The sequence below is a fragment of the Lissotriton vulgaris genome, unplaced genomic scaffold (genome assembly GCF_964263255.1).
Source record: "Lissotriton vulgaris unplaced genomic scaffold, aLisVul1.2 SCAFFOLD_2117, whole genome shotgun sequence".
Lineage (NCBI taxonomy): Eukaryota > Metazoa > Chordata > Amphibia > Caudata > Salamandridae > Lissotriton > Lissotriton vulgaris.
In genome coordinates this window covers 35,487-53,380 of record NW_028249141.1, presented here as the reverse complement: position 1 = coordinate 53,380, position 17,894 = coordinate 35,487, and the positions used below count along the sequence as shown (strand labels likewise).

General features: G+C 45.1%; 1 long non-coding RNA gene across 1 annotated transcript in view; it reads right to left on the bottom strand.

Moving 5' to 3' along the window:
• Positions 1-5,127, bottom strand: part of LOC147663690 (uncharacterized) — a 378,141-nt gene extending 373,014 nt beyond the window's left edge. Inside the window, exon 1 of the long non-coding RNA XR_015305253.1 lies at positions 5,014-5,127. This is a non-coding gene — a long non-coding RNA (uncharacterized LOC147663690). The remainder of the gene's footprint in view (positions 1-5,013) is intronic.
• Between the last annotated feature and the right edge of the window lie 12,767 nt (positions 5,128-17,894).

Genomic DNA, 17,894 nt, shown 5'->3' with positions numbered 1-17,894 from the left:
ACTGTAACTGAGGACATTCTATGAGGAAGATGCACTGTTCTTCTTCACGGAATGACTACCACTTTGCTGAACTGCTTTTCTGTGTTGGCCTGCTGCTTCTTGCCTTGGAGTTAGAAGGACTGTTTCAGCATCTCTACATCCCAAAACCAAAGTATCTCCAAGGGCTTGTTGGCTTGCCACCTGTTTCTGAAATCTCAGGGATTATCAAAGATTTAATCCTGCAACCAGCACATGGACTATGTGTGTATTGAGTCCTGCTCTGCCCAGTGGCGTGATTCCAATCCAGTCCTGGACACTTGGGAGTGGGTTTCCAGTGCTGCAACCCAGAACTTCTTGAGATTGACGACGGTGCACTCAGCCACAGCCGGCAGTGGGAGTACCTGCAGGGTGGTAACGTGGGGAGGGGGAGGGGCAGGGTGGGGGGTAGTGATGTATGGATTACGGAGTTTTACAGGTAAGTGAACATTGAAATAAATAAAACGATTTTCGTTGCGCGCACTGCATCGCATTTGGGGATGCAGTGCACTCAACAAAATTAGTTTTATTTATTTAAATGTTTATTTACCTGGGAAGCTCCGTAATCCATGCATTACTACCCCCTACCCTGCCCCTCCCCACGTCACCGCCCTGCAGGTAAGCATGAGCGGATTTTGCGGATTGGCAATCCGTGAATTTTGCGGATTTGCGGATTCGCAATCCGCAAAATCCGCGAATTTGCGGATTTTTTTTTTTTTTGTGTTCGCCCGTGTTTCTGCCAGTTCGCGAGGGTTTTTACAATTTCGCAATTTGCGAACTTACCTGTCGGGTCGCAAGTTTTGCGAACTTGTTGTTTCTACGTGTCCAGCCTGTTTGGGACACTCTTCTTCATCACTGCCACTCTCTGTCACCACTGCCACTCTCTGACTACTCATGCCACCCTCTGGCCCACCCATGCCACCCTCTGTTTCATCACTACACCCTCTGGTTGTCCAGTGTACATTATTTTCGGCAAAGCAAAGCACACCTTCCCTGCCTCAAGTGACCTGAATTAATTTGGGGCTGATTAATGTGTCACAGAATATTTTTTTAGCTGGCACCTGCTTCCTTAGTGCGCCCTGATTAGTGATCTTTTGCACTTGCTAAGTGCTTTCATTGTTGCAAAATTAGTTACAACACCTGCCCTGCCCCAACTGACAATAATGAATTAGGGGCTGATTAATGGATTTTAACCTCCAGCCTGGCTCCTGCTTGTCTCCCTTAGCTGTAATTCAGGACCTTTGTGGCATATGTGTAACTATTCTGAGGTTCAGAGCAGGGTCACATAATAGTTTCAACTGGCAACTGAACTCTGGAGGGGCCCCTCAGGAAGCACTACAGGAAATGGCTACTAATGATGTGCCTGAACTTTTGAACCTGGTAAGTAGTTACTTTCAGTTTTGCCAAGATCGTATTTCTGCAATTTTGCACTTATTCGCGGGGCGCGAACTCACGCGAACAGTGCGAGCAGTGCGAGCAAAATCCGCTGCTCGCGGATTTGCGGATTTTGCGGGAAATTCGCAAATCTCGCGGATTGCGGATTTCCCGAAAATCCGCAAAATCCGCGAGCGGAACGGATTTTCCGCCCACGCCTACCTGCAGGTACTCCCACTGCCGGCCGCGGCTGGGTGCACTTGTCCAAACCAGTGCATTTCCTTCTACACCAACACATTGCTGCACAAACCACAGACACTGCATCACAACTGCACGTAGCAATGTCCCTAGTTTCTGACGCATCTCCGACTATACACGGTTTGGCGTCAACGCATCGCTTTGTGTTGCGCGCATCGCCTACAGCCCAGCGGTTCGACAACGACACATCACCCTGATGTTCATCGCATCTTGATTTTCGATTCATCCTCGAGTTTGCGCAGCTCGGAACCATTGCATCGCCCCATCTATAAGATCGACAGCAATGCATTGCCATCCTTGCGCCATGCACTGCCCTTGGCATTGATGCATCCAAGGTACTGTTCAGCAGACCATGGCTGGTCCTTGTATCCAACACGCGCTCCATCGCAGTCAGCCTGAACTTTTGAATTTGCCCCGGTCAAGCGTAACCAAATAGCCCCAGTTATCGTTATTTGTTTCTAAGCACTACAAAACAGTTTAATCTTTATGAATTTATATTTTAACTTCCACTTATTGGATTTTTTTCGTTCTGATATTGTTTTACTCATACAAAATATTGGCTAATTTTCTAAACTGGTGTGGAGTACTTCTGTAGGGTTTTTATTGTGTTACTGTGTGTTGTGTGCGCAAATAGTTTACACAATGCCTCTTAAGTTAAGCCTGACTGCTCTGTGCCTAGCTATCAGAGGGGACCATAGGTTAATTTAAAATGCGTTACTGACTTACTCTGACAAGGGTTGTGGTTCCTGCGTGGACAGGGTGCAGACCTCTGCCAACTAAAAACCCAAGAGCTAACATTAATATCCTGTGTTTTCCAAATATGCACCTTGTTCACTTTAATCTAGAAAGCAATGTTTTATTGACCTGTGAATGTGGAAATTATGATTGATACATTTATTTGGGTGCAAACATAAATCTCTCTTTAACCCCTCCCATGCTCGTGACGGAACCGTTCCGTCACGAGCCTCGAGTGGGCTGCGCTGGTGACAGAACGGTTCCGTCACGGCCCGCTCGCCGCGCCTGTGCGGCGCGAATTCCGCACCTGCGCTGACGTTCTAAAGAGCGGGCAGGGCCATGACGGAACCGTTCCGACACAAGCACAGCTCACCCGCGGCCCGTGACAGAGCAATTCCGTCACGAGCACGGAAGCGCCGCACGGCCCCGCCTTCCCCTTAGCGCTGAGGCGGAATAGCCACCGCAGCGAAGGGATTAACAGACAGGGGATTCAAACCTGAAAAATACACAAATAGTATGTCCATGTGGGACATTTTTAACTATCCCCAAAACTATACCTGTGGCACACACTTTTAAAAGAACAGTCAAGTATATGGAGAACATGTCAGTGAAACGAATAAGGCCTTCATAGCAAGAAATCTCACTTTGCATGATGGGACCAACTTCTGCCTTCATCATCACCTCTACATCAGTGATGATCCAAAACCAGCGTGCCCTTTCCCTTAGGTAATCCCTTCACCTGACGAGAGAAAGTCTCTGAGACTGGGCCATGGGAAAGTTTATTTAAAATATGACAACATTGTAATTTTTGTGTGTGCACACGATTTTCAGGACACCCACGCCCAGGAACGTCCACTTCCTGAGAACATTTCAACATGCATAAAACTGGTTCACACTGGAGGCCTTAATGGTGGATGAGCACAAATAAAATAGCATTGAAGTAAAAGAGAGCGATGGTATAGGCTCTAGGGAAAATATAAACATACTTATGCTCATGGTATAGTACATGCATTACTGGGCTTTATATGTTAGTTTCATTTTTGCATAAAAATAACAATAACTACCATATCAATAATTATATACACGAACTGCAATATAAGGTACAATAGAATGTGCGAGAGCATACCACAATATACACACTTTCTCTCACTCTAGGTCAATAAATACTAACAAAACGTTCAGCTTTTCTACGCCTAGGCATAAGTTACTCAGTTAGTCCAGTTTTTGCTTTGCGTTCTGGGACTTGCAGCCAGGTGAGAGCGCAATTAAGAAAGCCAAGGAAGGCAACGAGGTTAAAATATTATAAAACAAAGAAATGTTCAAACATCACCGCGTTTGGCTTTCGTTTTGTGTAACGAGTTAACCTGTTTTGTTCATAGAAATCAATCAAGTCAATAAGGATCAGCGGGTCTTGTCTTAGCCACGCCCCTAGCCCCGCCCACTCTCCCCATTTAAATGAGTGCCTGCACTTTGTTTACCCATTTAAAGCACTTCACTAAAAACTACCTGTCCCAGAATTCTAAGAAAAAAACCGACTGGACAAACGAGCCATACATTGTCCTGGGCGAACTGGGCAGCTTATATCAGTGCTACTTTTTAAGTCAGCAGCGCTTTGCAATCCGGGTCATACAATTTCACGTGTCCCATTGTACAAATGGACCTACATTGTACCAACGGAAAGTGCTGTTGGCTGAAAACCCCAAACTGGCTGAAAGTGTCAAGCATGACCTAGGGCTTCTGGGACATAAGAAAAATTATCAAAAACAGTTATATCGATATTGAAAGTTCAGCAAATCAGTAATTAAAAACAGAGTCCTCAAATCTGTTGCCATGCTTTCAACGCTCTCATTCATGTTTTCCAGGCCCATGCATCAGCAGTTTAACCATTCCAAGTTTTCTGCCTTTCAAGCATAATTTCATAAGTGAAAAATCTGTCCCACAATGCAACAAAAATATGGCCTGAATAAGCTACTCACGCATAGACAGGAACAATTTGAGAGCTCTGCATATCTGAAATCAACTTAGAAAAAACCCACACAATTTCGATGTACTGAATAATAACAGGAAACATTAAACACTGCCTGCATATCTCCGGCTATTTTAAAATATCAGATGCAGGAAAAGTACTTAAAACTGCTCTACACTGATGGTTGTTGTTCCCTTTCGGTGACCCCACCCCCACCTCTTCGGTCGTCTGAGACACACCTCAAAGTAGCCTAACTTTTTAAAAATCTTTGTAATTTATAATTTCAAACAAACCTGTAGAGAAATACACCAGTTGACCCAGGCACCGGTAAGCTTTAAATGTATGGAGATACCAGTTCTTCCATAAATATTTGCGTGCTGTATCCGAACATATGTTTTTCAGATTATCTTTACTCACTACCTCCTTTTACAATTCAAACGTGTTACCAAGTCGTCTCCATCCTTAACATTCAGCCGTCACTAGAAAGACTCCGTCTAAAACCTTATAGCCGAACATATGGGCAAAAAAATAAGAATTTCATATTTGGAGATTTTGAGTTTTGGGACCGCAAAGAGTGACAGCCCTCTGTAGGCCAGCATCAGTTGTATTACAGGAAACTAGGTCAGCGTGACGTCAACCCATGAAACGAAATTAAAACATCTTACCTTTGTAGCCTCAACGTGCGCACCTTCTCGTCTTCTCCATGCTGCTGTGCGAGGGAGAATCCGCCTGTAAAAAAATGATCAGAGCATGTTGTTGTCCGCGCGCGCGCTTCACCTCTCGGATATGAACTCGACCACACCCCCGGTGAGATAAAATGTTCCCAGAGCCAGGATGAAGCCACGCAGAGCGCAACCTTCAATTCACTTTTGTTCCCCACATCCTCTCCGCTGGCAGTGAGAAGACAATGGAGGCTCGCGCTGGAAGGGGCTGCCCCTGTGATTTCACTATATGCAGGGGTTTTAGAACCCTCGGCCTGCAGGGGAAACAAGCACTGGCGAAGCCACAAAAAGCCTGGTTTGTTGTAGTTTGTATTGTGTTTGGATGCTCTCAGAGAAAGCACAGAGGCCCTCAAAGTAGGTGTGTCAGGCAGAAGGAGTGTTACGTTTTTGTCCACACTATTAACTACACTGGCCAGGTCTCTTGTAGAGGAATCCTAGTTATTCTTCAAAGCCCACCCACCTTAATACACACACCACCTGTTTTAGCCCCTAAAAGTACTGCTTCTACGTGTACTTATTGCTTCCTTGGTTTTGTTTCAGCCTTCCACATCTGCACCTGCCTGGGCTTCTGCACACTGTTATTTTCAGATGTGTGGGTCAATTCAAATGCACCAGAACTCCCAGAATGCATTGCTCTGTTAATCATTAGCCTATGAGCGGAGAACTGTATACTTGTGACTTGGAAGCATTACTGGAATACCTGAAGCCTTTGCCGTCGGACAGGCGCTGCCTGTATCTTGCCCTGTGACTCTTTCCAAGACCCTGCCAGCCCGCCCGCCTCCCGCCTCTCGCCGTGGGACCCCTTCTGCATCTCGGGAGTCCGGCTGACGAGCGGAGTGTGGGCGTGGTCCAGGCATAGGACCACAACACCCAGCAGGCCTAGCGGGACATACCGCGAGATTTCGGCGCCAGGAGGCGCATAAATTAACCGTCATCCCGGTCGAGGGGGTGACCCATTACTGGAATACCTGAAGCCTTTGCCGTCGGACAGGCGCTGCCTGTATCTTGCCCTGTGACTCTTTCCAAGACCCTGCCAGCCCGCCCGCCTCCCGCCTCTCGCCGTGGGACCCCTTCTGCATCTCGGGAGTCCGGCTGACGAGCGGAGTGTGGGCGTGGTCCAGGCATAGGACCACAACACCCAGCAGGCCTAGCGGGACATACCGCGAGATTTCGGCGCCAGGAGGCGCATAAATTAACCGTCATCCCGGTCGAGGGGGTGACCCATTACTGGAATACCTGAAGCCTTTGCCGTCGGACAGGCGCTGCCTGTATCTTGCCCTGTGACTCTTTCCAAGACCCTGCCAGCCCGCCCGCCTCCCGCCTCTCGCCGTGGGACCCCTTCTGCATCTCGGGAGTCCGGCTGACGAGCGGAGTGTGGGCGTGGTCCAGGCATAGGACCACAACACCCAGCAGGCCTAGCGGGACATACCGCGAGATTTCGGCGCCAGGAGGCGCATAAATTAACCGTCATCCCGGTCGAGGGGGTGACCCATTACTGGAATACCTGAAGCCTTTGCCGTCGGACAGGCGCTGCCTGTATCTTGCCCTGTGACTCTTTCCAAGACCCTGCCAGCCCGCCCGCCTCCCGCCTCTCGCCGTGGGACCCCTTCTGCATCTCGGGAGTCCGGCTGACGAGCGGAGTGTGGGCGTGGTCCAGGCATAGGACCACAACACCCAGCAGGCCTAGCGGGACATACCGCGAGATTTCGGCGCCAGGAGGCGCATAAATTAACCGTCATCCCCGTCTCGCGGGACGCGAGCGGGACGCCGGGCGAAGCCCGGGCCAAGGGCGGGCCCGTTTCAGCCCGTTACAGACTGTGCAGGACTGGACTGGGCCACGGTATTTTCATTTCCAGTTATATATCATTTACTCTAGTGTTACACTGCTGTATATTTCCACTGTATTAGCCTGAAGCCTTGTAGCACTCGAACCCTTTTAACAATGAATAAACGGACTAGAAGTAAAAAGACCTCTAGCCTAACTGACATCACCGGTCCACTAGACCTATTCATCACTAAGACGCATGAGGTCATTGATAATAGTATACAGATATTACAACGTAGGGTATCCCATGAGTTGGAGGTTGCAAGAAGGTCGTCCATGGGGCCTCTGGCATCTACTCAAACTCCTCTAAAGGGTCCAACTGCCCCCCTGCTCAAGCAGGTAGATAATACGAATGTAGTAATTCATACTGTCCCAAATAGCGTTGATTTATCCGCTACCCAACTTTCCCTGGGGTCCAATTCCTGTGAGGATTTGGAAATTACACCAGACCTACAATTTTCCCAAGACGAACAGGATAGTGTAGATATTGTAGATCTCGACCCCACGGGCAATCGGGAGGGTGCCATAGCAAAGAGGTCAAACACAAACACGGTCAAAGCCCCACATGAGATAGCATCAGCTGTGCAAAACACAAAGATCTCTCTTAAACCTACTACTGATATCATTCTGTCAGGGCAACTAACCTCCATTAACAACGGCGCTGATTGCACACCGACAACCCATGACCCCTGCCCAAGAGAGCTGTTAGGGACACAAACACCGGGTGTCGACATCCAGAAACCATGCTCTGCATGCATAACACTACACGACTTTATCACAAATAGCATGGGGCGATTGCTAAAACATCACTTGCAACCCCTAGAGAAGAGCATCATGACTATAGAGAAACAACTCGCCAAATTAAATGCCCCAGCATTTAAGCAAAACACACTGGGTACACTTGCTAAGGGCCCTGGGACTGTAAATAACACAAACACCCAGGTCCAACGTCCAACTCCACCAGTCATTCAGCCCAAGCCTCATCCGCCCAAAAAAGCTGTTAACCCAGAAACCCAAAAAACTGGCAGGCAAAACATACAAACTACCTCAAACCCCGTGACAACGGAAGGGTCGGTAAAACGGAAAGGCCCTATCGAGAACCCGCAAAAAACTCCAGCTCCTGCGGAGTCCATCAGTCAAATAGTAAAACAAAAGGATACCCTACCATCATCCCAAAAAACCCAACCATCTCAACCACAAGCTAATGAGAGGAAGGCCCCAAGGTATAGACGTCCGATACATCTCCCGCCTGAGGCGACCCCGTATACTGTCATACTTACAGGGGTTACAGAGCTGGCTGATGGTACGGATGAACCCCCCTGGTCCCTGCGAAACAAGGTACTACAGTGGCTAAGCCAAAACAGACCTCTTCACCCATACAATCATGGCAGAATTGTATCCATGAGGAGAGTGTTCTGGATTGGTGAAACCAAAAAAACTCTAAAGGGCGATTGTATCGTACTAAACTGTGAGGACCCCGATACAGCCGAGTATATCTCCTCATGGCCAGCTCTGGAAAAAAGGGGGGGCGTTGATGTACAACGTCTTTCCTTTTTTTACCCCCCTCTAAACATCCCTGATTATGGTGATCCAAATAGTTGGGAGGAAGCACAAGATTGGACTTGGACACAGGTGGGGCACTATAATGGAAATAGAAACAGGAACAGGAATAGTAAAAACCACTGGAATGGAGGGTGGGACAATCAGCCCTGGCCAATGAGAAGAGAGAACGTATACCCTGATTACTGGAGGGGGGTCCCCATGAGGAATAGGTATGATTGCTTGGACATGGTCGATTGACCAATAATGATAACAAACCCCATAACTACAAGTCTAGGCACTCCTGTAGAAACCCCAAACAGTGAAGACCAGCTTGTCACTGTTAATAGACCATCAGTAGGGTACACGCCTGATCCTCCTCTATGGAATACACCTCACACCCCCACAACCCCACAGATCTGTATCCAAACACACAGGGACCAAGGATTAAACTTAGAGGGAATAGAGAGCCCAACTCTACAGGTAGTGGCTACAGAACCCAGCCGACACAAATCAAATTTGAAAATTACCTCCTGGAACATTGCAGGGCTGAGTAATAAAGTAAGAGCCTACCCGTTCCTATCATTCATGGCAAATCAGGATATAGTATGCCTACAGGAATGTTGGGATCAGGAGGAAACCCATATTGAGGGCTTCAGCACCCACTATATCCCGGCGATACAGGGTAATCGAGGTAGAGGGTCGGGGGGCCTATGCATCTTTACCTCTAATCTGAGTAACACAAAACTATCCACATATGTGCCGAGTGCATCCAATGTAGAGGTGGCTAGATCCTTGCAAGGACTCATGGTCAAAGCAAAGGGGTGGTCCTTCTTCTTGGTGAATGTATACATAAACGTGCCCAAAGTAGAGCCCAAAGCCTTAATAGCAGAGCTTAATGCAATGCTCTTGAAGGGTGATAAAAATGCAGATTGCACCCTGGTAGTGGGAGACTATAACTGCCACCTGTGCCCCTATAGCGCCACAAAAAATTGTGGCATCTATAATTTAAGAGGGGACCCCACCACACATTTTGAACATTCCACTATTGGGAATATGCTTAACCAACTAATGCATGATTGGGACATGGGGTTCGCTAACGAACTTTGCGAGCCTTATGTAGCCTTCCAGACAACATTCTTTGGGCGGGGGTCAGGTACCACGATTGACTACATCCTAGTAACCAACAAGAACCAGGGCTGCCTGGGGGCCTTCAATACGGAAGACCTAGTATTAAGTGACCACTACCCGATCAGCACCACAATTTTTATCGAGAAAGATGAGCGCCCCGAGCAAAGCATAACGAGTATCCTACATGGCCGCTCGGTGTCATTGGCAAGAAAGAACGGGTATGCTATAAAGTGGGGAAAAATCGATGCTACAACCTTTCTAAAAGACCTAGTGCAGAAAGAAATGAACCAATTCATGGTCTGCCTAGAATATAATACCACTCCTCAGCAAATTATAGCGGCATATGGAAGCATAATTGCCACTATAAATGATAAATTAACAAAAAAGCTCAAGAGAGGTATAGCAAAGAGAGATCATGGCTGGTTTAATCCCGCCTGCTCTAAAGCCCACAAAGACCTATTACAGGCTCTAAAGACACTTCCCAAGGATAATAGTGCGATTAAGCAAGCAAGACGTGTCTATAAGCAGACGCTATGTCAACGACAGGATGAACTCAAAAATCAGGCTTGGGAAGCGCTAGTAAAGGCAAGCTCCACAAGAGACGACGTCTCTTTTTGGAAGGAAATTAATGCTCCTTTCTTTTCCTCGGACAATAAGGCAGATTCATTGGAGATAGCCACAATGGAAGATGTCTGGGTTGACTATTTTACCTCTTTATACAAAAAAGAGGCAATAAATATGATCCCAGAACATAACATCTATAACAGGAATCCGGCAATTCCAGATAGCTTCCCTTTAAATATAGTTTTTACCCCTGCGGAGGTTGAATTAGCAATCTCACAGAGCGCAAACTTAAAAGCTCCAGGCCCAGATGGAGTCCCCATTGACTTATTTAAAGCCAATGCAGAACTGTGGGCTCCATTATTAGCAAACGTACTAAATGCGTATAGCACAATAGGATTTCCTGATTCATGGCATGAAGCCATAATTATTCCAATATTCAAAAAGGGGAATAGACAGGACCCAAAATGCTACCGCCCTATTTCCCTGTTGGACACATTAATGAAAGTGGCAGGTAGAATACTGCTAACTAAACTACAATCTTGGTCCAAAGACAAAGGGATCCTTTCTAAATTACAGTACGGCTTCAAAACTGGAGTTGGCACTGTAGAGCAGGGTTTAAATTTGAATTTAATAATAAACAAGTACATTAGCAAGAAACAAGGGAACCTCTTCCTTACTTTTGTCGATTTATCCTCGGCTTTTGACTGCCTCGATCATGCGGTGCTGTGGAAAACTTTGGCAAAGTTGGGAATAGATAAAAACATTCTACATTTTATACAGGAATTATACAGAGATGCGGGTGCAGCGGTTAGATATGGCAAAAATGGCGAGCGAACAAAAAAATTCCCTATAGCGAAGGGGGTCCGTCAGGGCTGCATCCTTGCGCCATTTCTTTTTAATCTATACATCAACGAGATAGCAGACGTTTTAAATGATCTTAGAGTTGACTACCCTAAAATAAATGGCACCCCAGTATCTTTATTATTGTATGCTGACGATGCTGTGATTATGGCCCGTACACAGCTAGGTCTTCAGAAAGCCATAACAGGTTTCTCATCGTTTATGTCCTCAAGAGGCTTAAAAATAAATGAGGGGAAAACATTTACAATGTCATGCTCTCTGCGGAAAAACACACCAGACTGCAAAACCTATGTAAACACCAGTAAGATAGCGATGACCAAAACCTTTTCCTATTTAGGAATTACATTTAATAATAAGGGAACATGGTCACCAGCAATAACCTCGAGAAATTTAGCCTTTGCCCGTACAATAGGCGCTCTTAAACATTTTGCCAAGAGACTGGGCAAGAAACCTGTGAACATATTATTGAAGATATATGCTGCTAAATGCGTGTCTACCGCCGTATATGGGGCGGGTATATGGGGCATAGCAGATAGCACACAGATCCAAACAGTGGAAAATGCTTTCTTTAGATATTTACTCTCAGTCCCTCGCTCTACGTCTACTACTGTGTGCCACAACGAACTGGACAGAGTACATATCACAGATTTGATAAAAATAGCACCTGTAATGCTGTGGTTTAAGATTTGGACATGCGAGGATACAGGGTTCAACAGGGAAGTAATCAATGATTGTCTAAACTACTCTGCGTCTACCAAACAACCATGGCTAGCTTATGTGAAAAAGTTCTGTCTTTCTATTGGTAAACCAGATCTTTATTCAAACCCCACAACATGCTCACTAATATCAAAAAAATCTTTAAAAACGGCATGTTTAGATTTGCTGGCGGAACGAAGATGGTATTTAGACGGGCACAAGCCCACCATAGTAGCTCATCGTAATATCTTACATGGCCCGGGTATCCATGCTTATTTAGCACCAATCTATTCGTGCTACCACAGAATGCTCCTGACCCGAATGAGGACGGAGTCGTTCCATAGGCTTGTATCTTTCCCCATTACAAACATCTGGTCTGTAAACATGGAAAATTGCCCGTGTGATGACTTATCCAGACAGTCAAACTTACACTGTATATTCTTTTGTAAGTACTATGAGTGGGGGAGAAAAAGATACCTGTTACCATTGTTAAAGTTATGGGGTGTAAGAACCTGTAAAGCTGCACTGTTTAGATTATACATGCTGCAAGATGAAGTTACCATACTGACAGCGATAAAATTCCTGGCATTTATTGTAAAATGCAGGGGGTCTATGGGAAACGCATAGGACTTCTTGGATAAACATAAAACTGAAAAATCGTATTATAATGTTCCTTATAAACACCGAATAATACGTATACAGCAGCAGACTGTATGAATTCCAAGAGTCTTGTAAATGAATTTTAGAATCCTTATACATTCACATTTCAATGAAATTGTTCTATTTTATCCCTTTTATTCTGATGATATTTTATATTGTAAGAAATTTTGCATATGAGAAAAGTTGTCTAGCCTGTTTTTTTTGTCTCGTATTTGTATGTCATGCTTTTATGGTTTTTTGCCAAAATACCGAATAAAGCTATTTTGAAAATTGAAAATTGACTTGGAAGCATTTACGTACCTTAATAATCCTCTGATTGTTTACTGGTAATCTGCATTACCAGTAACTAATCGTGGTAATAATTAACATTACGGCAAATTGAAGGACCCCAGGACCACATTTCTGTTCAATATCAAGAACATTTTGAAATAAATGAAGTCTCACAAATATATTTTCTGAGGCCCAATTCCCAGGTCTTCCTATCTACTGTAGAGAGACTCCATGAAATTCTGCAGATGCCCCTCTTGCATTCCTTAAAACACTGACTCATACTGCGCTGAATATTTCATAATAATTTTTGATCTGACCCACCTGATCAAAATCATTGTGGGTGTGATATTAGCGTTGCCTGACAGGTTAAGATGAAAACCATCTCACAAAATTTTTAATACAGAAGTGCACATGAAGTAGGCAAAAGAAAATTACAGCAAAACCACTTTTGAATAGCACCAGCAATATGAGGAGGCAGACTGTAAGAAACTGGCTTATTTCTTGAGGGGGATGGAAGCCCCACTCAGGCAACAAGCAGTATCCTTGTCGGTGTGAACCACAAAATTCACTAAGTCAATCTGCACTTATCTCCCTGGTACCTTGGCACAAACCAGTCAGGCTTAACTTAGAGGCAAATTGTACAGTATATAGGTGTTAGAATAAAACACAGCAAGCAATAGTTGAGGAAGAGCTGGTTTAATCACGTCTTGGTCTCTCGCACTCCGCGCCTCACACCAACGTTCTATCACAGACGCCCTGCTAACATTCCAGAGCTCTGATAACACGGGAAGGGGAGGGGTGTTGGAACATACCATTATATACAACCAGTAAAAAGGAGATTACAACACATCTCCCTCTGTACAGAAATAATAACAGTTTACAACCCATTCTCTTTGGGAGAGAAGCTACTACAACCTACCATTTGTAATCTGCTAAGAACAATGGACAATCAAGTGAAAGGTCCTCAGAGAGGAAAGGTTACATCGCTTAGGTTACATAGTCCTTTTGCCAACTAGGTGGCTGACGCATCCTGGTCACTCTGGTTCCCTGCGTGTCCGATGAATCTTCGTCTGGGGTTTGCTCACCAACAGCCGTTGGTACGCACACATCTGGGCAAGCACACACATTGTCTATACTCCATGTACTTCCATCCTCCAGTACTAAGGAGTTATTATTCACACTCTGTATCCTTGCAGGTTTCGAGAAGGAGGACACTTTAGCTCGACCCACAGCAGGTCTTTTGACCACCACCCACTGGCCCACATAGAACTTCTTGGAAGATGTTCCCCATTTTTGGTTGTACCTGGTTTTGTACTCCTTTTGGTGTAGTTCCACCTTGTCTTTCACAGACTGCCTGTCCACCCATACAGGACTGTTCCCATTCAACCAATTAGGGTTAAGCTTGGACCCAGGGTTTCTCCCTTTGAGGGACACAAATGGAGACACCCCTGTCACTGCATTAGGGGCAGAATGATACGACCACAGAGTTTTCCTCACTGCCTCCTCTACTGGTTCACACATAGTAACAGCCATTTGAATAGAACTCTTTACCATCCTGTTTGCCCTCTCCACCATACCGTTAGCCTTGGGACAGTAAAGGGGTGTTTTTATGTGTGAGATGGCTAAGTCAGACAAAAATTTTTTCATGACTTCTGACGTAAATTGGACCCCATTGTCTGTCACTAGGGAACTGGGGATACCTTCAGTAGCAAATAATTCCTTCAGGAATTCTATCATATCCTGAGTGGTTATAGAGTGGACAAACTTGGTGCTGATCCAATGTGAATGATAGTCTATAATCACAAACATGAATCTCTGGTTGGCTCTGAGGAAATTCATGGGCCCAATTATGTCAAGTCCCAACTTGTCCCACGGTTTACTGGGAACCTCTACAGGAATAAGGGGGGCTTTGTGTACAATTTTAGATTTGTCACTCCTGCCACACGCTTCACAATTCTTGACCATGCTTTCTACCAACCCATCCATACCTGGAAACCAATAGTGTTGTCTCACTTTACTCTTTGTCATACTTCTTCCTGGATGACCCTCATGTGCAAGCACAATGATCCTGTTTCTCATTCCCACCGGGGGAATGACCTTGCTCCCTCTCCACAGCTGACCATTCATGCTGGATATTTCATCCTTCACAGACCAATAGGGTCTGAGGTTCTCAGCTAACTCTCTATTGTGCTGAGGCCACCCTTTCTCAACAAATTTCATAAGATCCTTTAATTCTGGGTCATTTTGGGAATCATTCTTCCACTCTTCTTTACCAATGGCTGGAAGTTCCACCGCAAGTATAGTTTCATCTGGTGGTTCACTTACATTGTCTTCACCTTTTATGGGCAACCTAGACATACAATCTGCAATGGTATTCTTCTCACCAGCCACGTAACACATTGTGAAATTGTACCCTTGTAATGCCAGTACCCATTTGGCGATACGTGGAGTGGCTCTCTCCAAATTCTTAGTTGAAAATAGGGGAATCAATGGTTTATGGTCAGACCTTAGTGTGAAAGGGATACCCCACAGGAAGAATTTAAAGTGGATTATAGCCCAGTAACACGCTAAGGCTTCCCTCTCAATGGTGGAGTAATTTGATTCCGGGTCCTTAAGTGTTCTGGAGGCGAACGCAATGACCCTTTCGCATCCACCATTGGTTTGGGTGAGGGACGCCCCTAAGCCCTTGCTACTAGCATCAGTAGTAAGAGTGGTCTTTTCATTGGGATCGAACGTCCCCAAAGTGGGTGCTCTTGCGATGGCTGCTTTAATGTACTTAAATTCCTTCTCGCACTCCTCACACCACTTAAAAATGCAATTTTTCTTTAGGAGTTCTCTCATGATACTAGTGTGACTGGAGAAGTTTTCCACAAATTTGCTCATGTACTCGACCAAACCCAGGAAGGATCTGACCTCCTCTTTGGTAGACAGAGAGGGAGCAAGGGATACAGCATCTACCAAACTGGTTTTAGGTTTTATCCCTTCCCCGGATATGGTATGCCCCAGGTAGGTCACAGTTTTGACTCCTATCTTACATTTGTCCTTTTGTGTAGTAAAACCAGCTTTACTCAATTTACATAAAACTACTCTTAAGATAGAGTTATGCTCGCACTCAGAGTCCCCATAAATCAATATGTCGTCCTGGAAACACAGAACCTTACTGAGGTCTTCCAGGATGTGTTGCATTATGCGTTGGAAAACCGCCGCCGCGGACGCCAACCCGAAAGGCATACGATTATACTGGTATGCTCCGAATGGCGTAATGAAAGAGGTAAGGCTCTTGGACTCCGGATGGAGGGCAACCTGGTGGTATGCCGCCGAGAGATCCAATACACTGAAAAACTTGGCACCCTTTATGACACTGAGCATCTCGTTTATTCTAGGGAGAGGATGCCTCTCTGCCCAGATGTTGGCGTTGAGATCCCTAAGATCCACACATAAACGAATCCCTTTGCCACCACCTTTGGAAGCAACCACAATGGGGGCCAACCACTCAGAACTCTCAATTTTTTCAATCACCCCCAAGGACTCCAATTTCTCCAACTCCTTTTTAAGGGAATCTCTCACCACCAATGGCACGGATCTGGCTCTGTGTACCGTGGGCTTGTAATGTTTTTTGAGTTTTATTTTATGAAGGAATCCCTTTAACAAGCCTAACTCACTGGAGAATACTTCAGGGAACTCCTCACACACCTCATTACCGATATTGGGTAGCTCAATCAAATAGACAGGTTCTGAGGCGTTTGGGTCTAATCTTATGCCTAGGTCCTTTTGATGTCTCTATCCCAGTAAGCACGAACCTTTCTTGGTTAGATACACTTTACCCACAGTAGCTCTATCTTTAAATCTGATGTGCATAACGATCATTCCTACCACAGGTATGGTATCATGGTTATAACCACCCGGGTTGATGTCAGTGGGTAAGACTTCATAAACCTTGTCAACAGACTTGGTCTTGAATGTGGTTTCATCTATAAGGGTGTACGGTGAACAAGAATCCGCATAAACTTTGTACGCCACACCATCAAGCAATATTTCACATTCTGGATAGCTACATCCAGTATTTTCCAACAACTCATTAACCATAAACACTATGTCCTCCTTTGGTTCCTCATCATTCCAAATCATATGGGTCATTTCTTTCTTAATATCATGACACACCTTGGTGAAGTGTCCCCTCTTGTTGCATTTTCTGCATATGGCACCCCTTGCTGGACATTTTATACTATTCGCCAGGTGATTAGGATTACCACAACGGAAACATTTCATCTTTTGGTACTCTTCTTTTAAGACAGTGCTACTCTTTTGTGACAACTTGCTCTTGTCATATTTGTTGGACACCTTAAGGATTTCATCCTCACATACTTGTTTCACCTCAACCGCCTCCTTCATCTCATTCATACAGAATGCCGTGTGCTCAATGCTTTTGGCTATGTCAATAGCTTGCTTTAATTCAGGGGCATCAGCCAGTAACTTTTCCTTTATTTTTCTATCAGAAGTGCACCTGACCAATTGGTCTCTTATAAGTGAATCTGTGAGATTTCCAAAATCACAGGTGGAAGACAACCCTCTAAGGACAGCTATGTAATTCACCACCCTTTCTTGTTTTCCTTGAACCCTTGAAAAAAATTTGTGTCGCTCCAATACCACATTAATTTTTTTTCCAAACTGGACTTCCAATTTTTTCAAAGCAATACGGTAAACATCTGGTGGAACATCCCCTTCTCCTTCTCCACCTCTATTTTCCAACTCAACTTCTGGTAAATTATCATACATTTCTCTAGCATGCTTACCTAAATTGTGTAACAATATGTGCAATTTCCTTTCTGATGAAAACCTGTTACCTCCTATAGCTATCAAATAAGACTCAAATACCTTCTCCCAATTCTTCCATGGAGTGAGAGGTTCTCCATCATCATTGAGAAATGGAGGGGGTTGTGACATCGACATTGCAGTAGCCATTAGAATCTAATACACTCAATACCCCCCAGTGAGATTTAAAATTGCAAAACACTTTTAAATAGCTATAGGCAATACGTGACGAAATAGGTATCAACAATGTCAAAGAAAAGATTCAGTCTCAATAAGCTGTGCCCGTCAGCGTGACACGCACCAATAGTAAAAAGATGAATGCTGTGCCCATCAGCGTGAACGCTAAACAGGCTCCTGAAAAAAAAAATGCCTTGTAACGTTGAAAATATTAAACAGAGCAACAGCAACCTCCGACAAGCTTAAGATGAAAGCTGAATGCTGTGCCTGTCAGCGTGAACGCTCAACA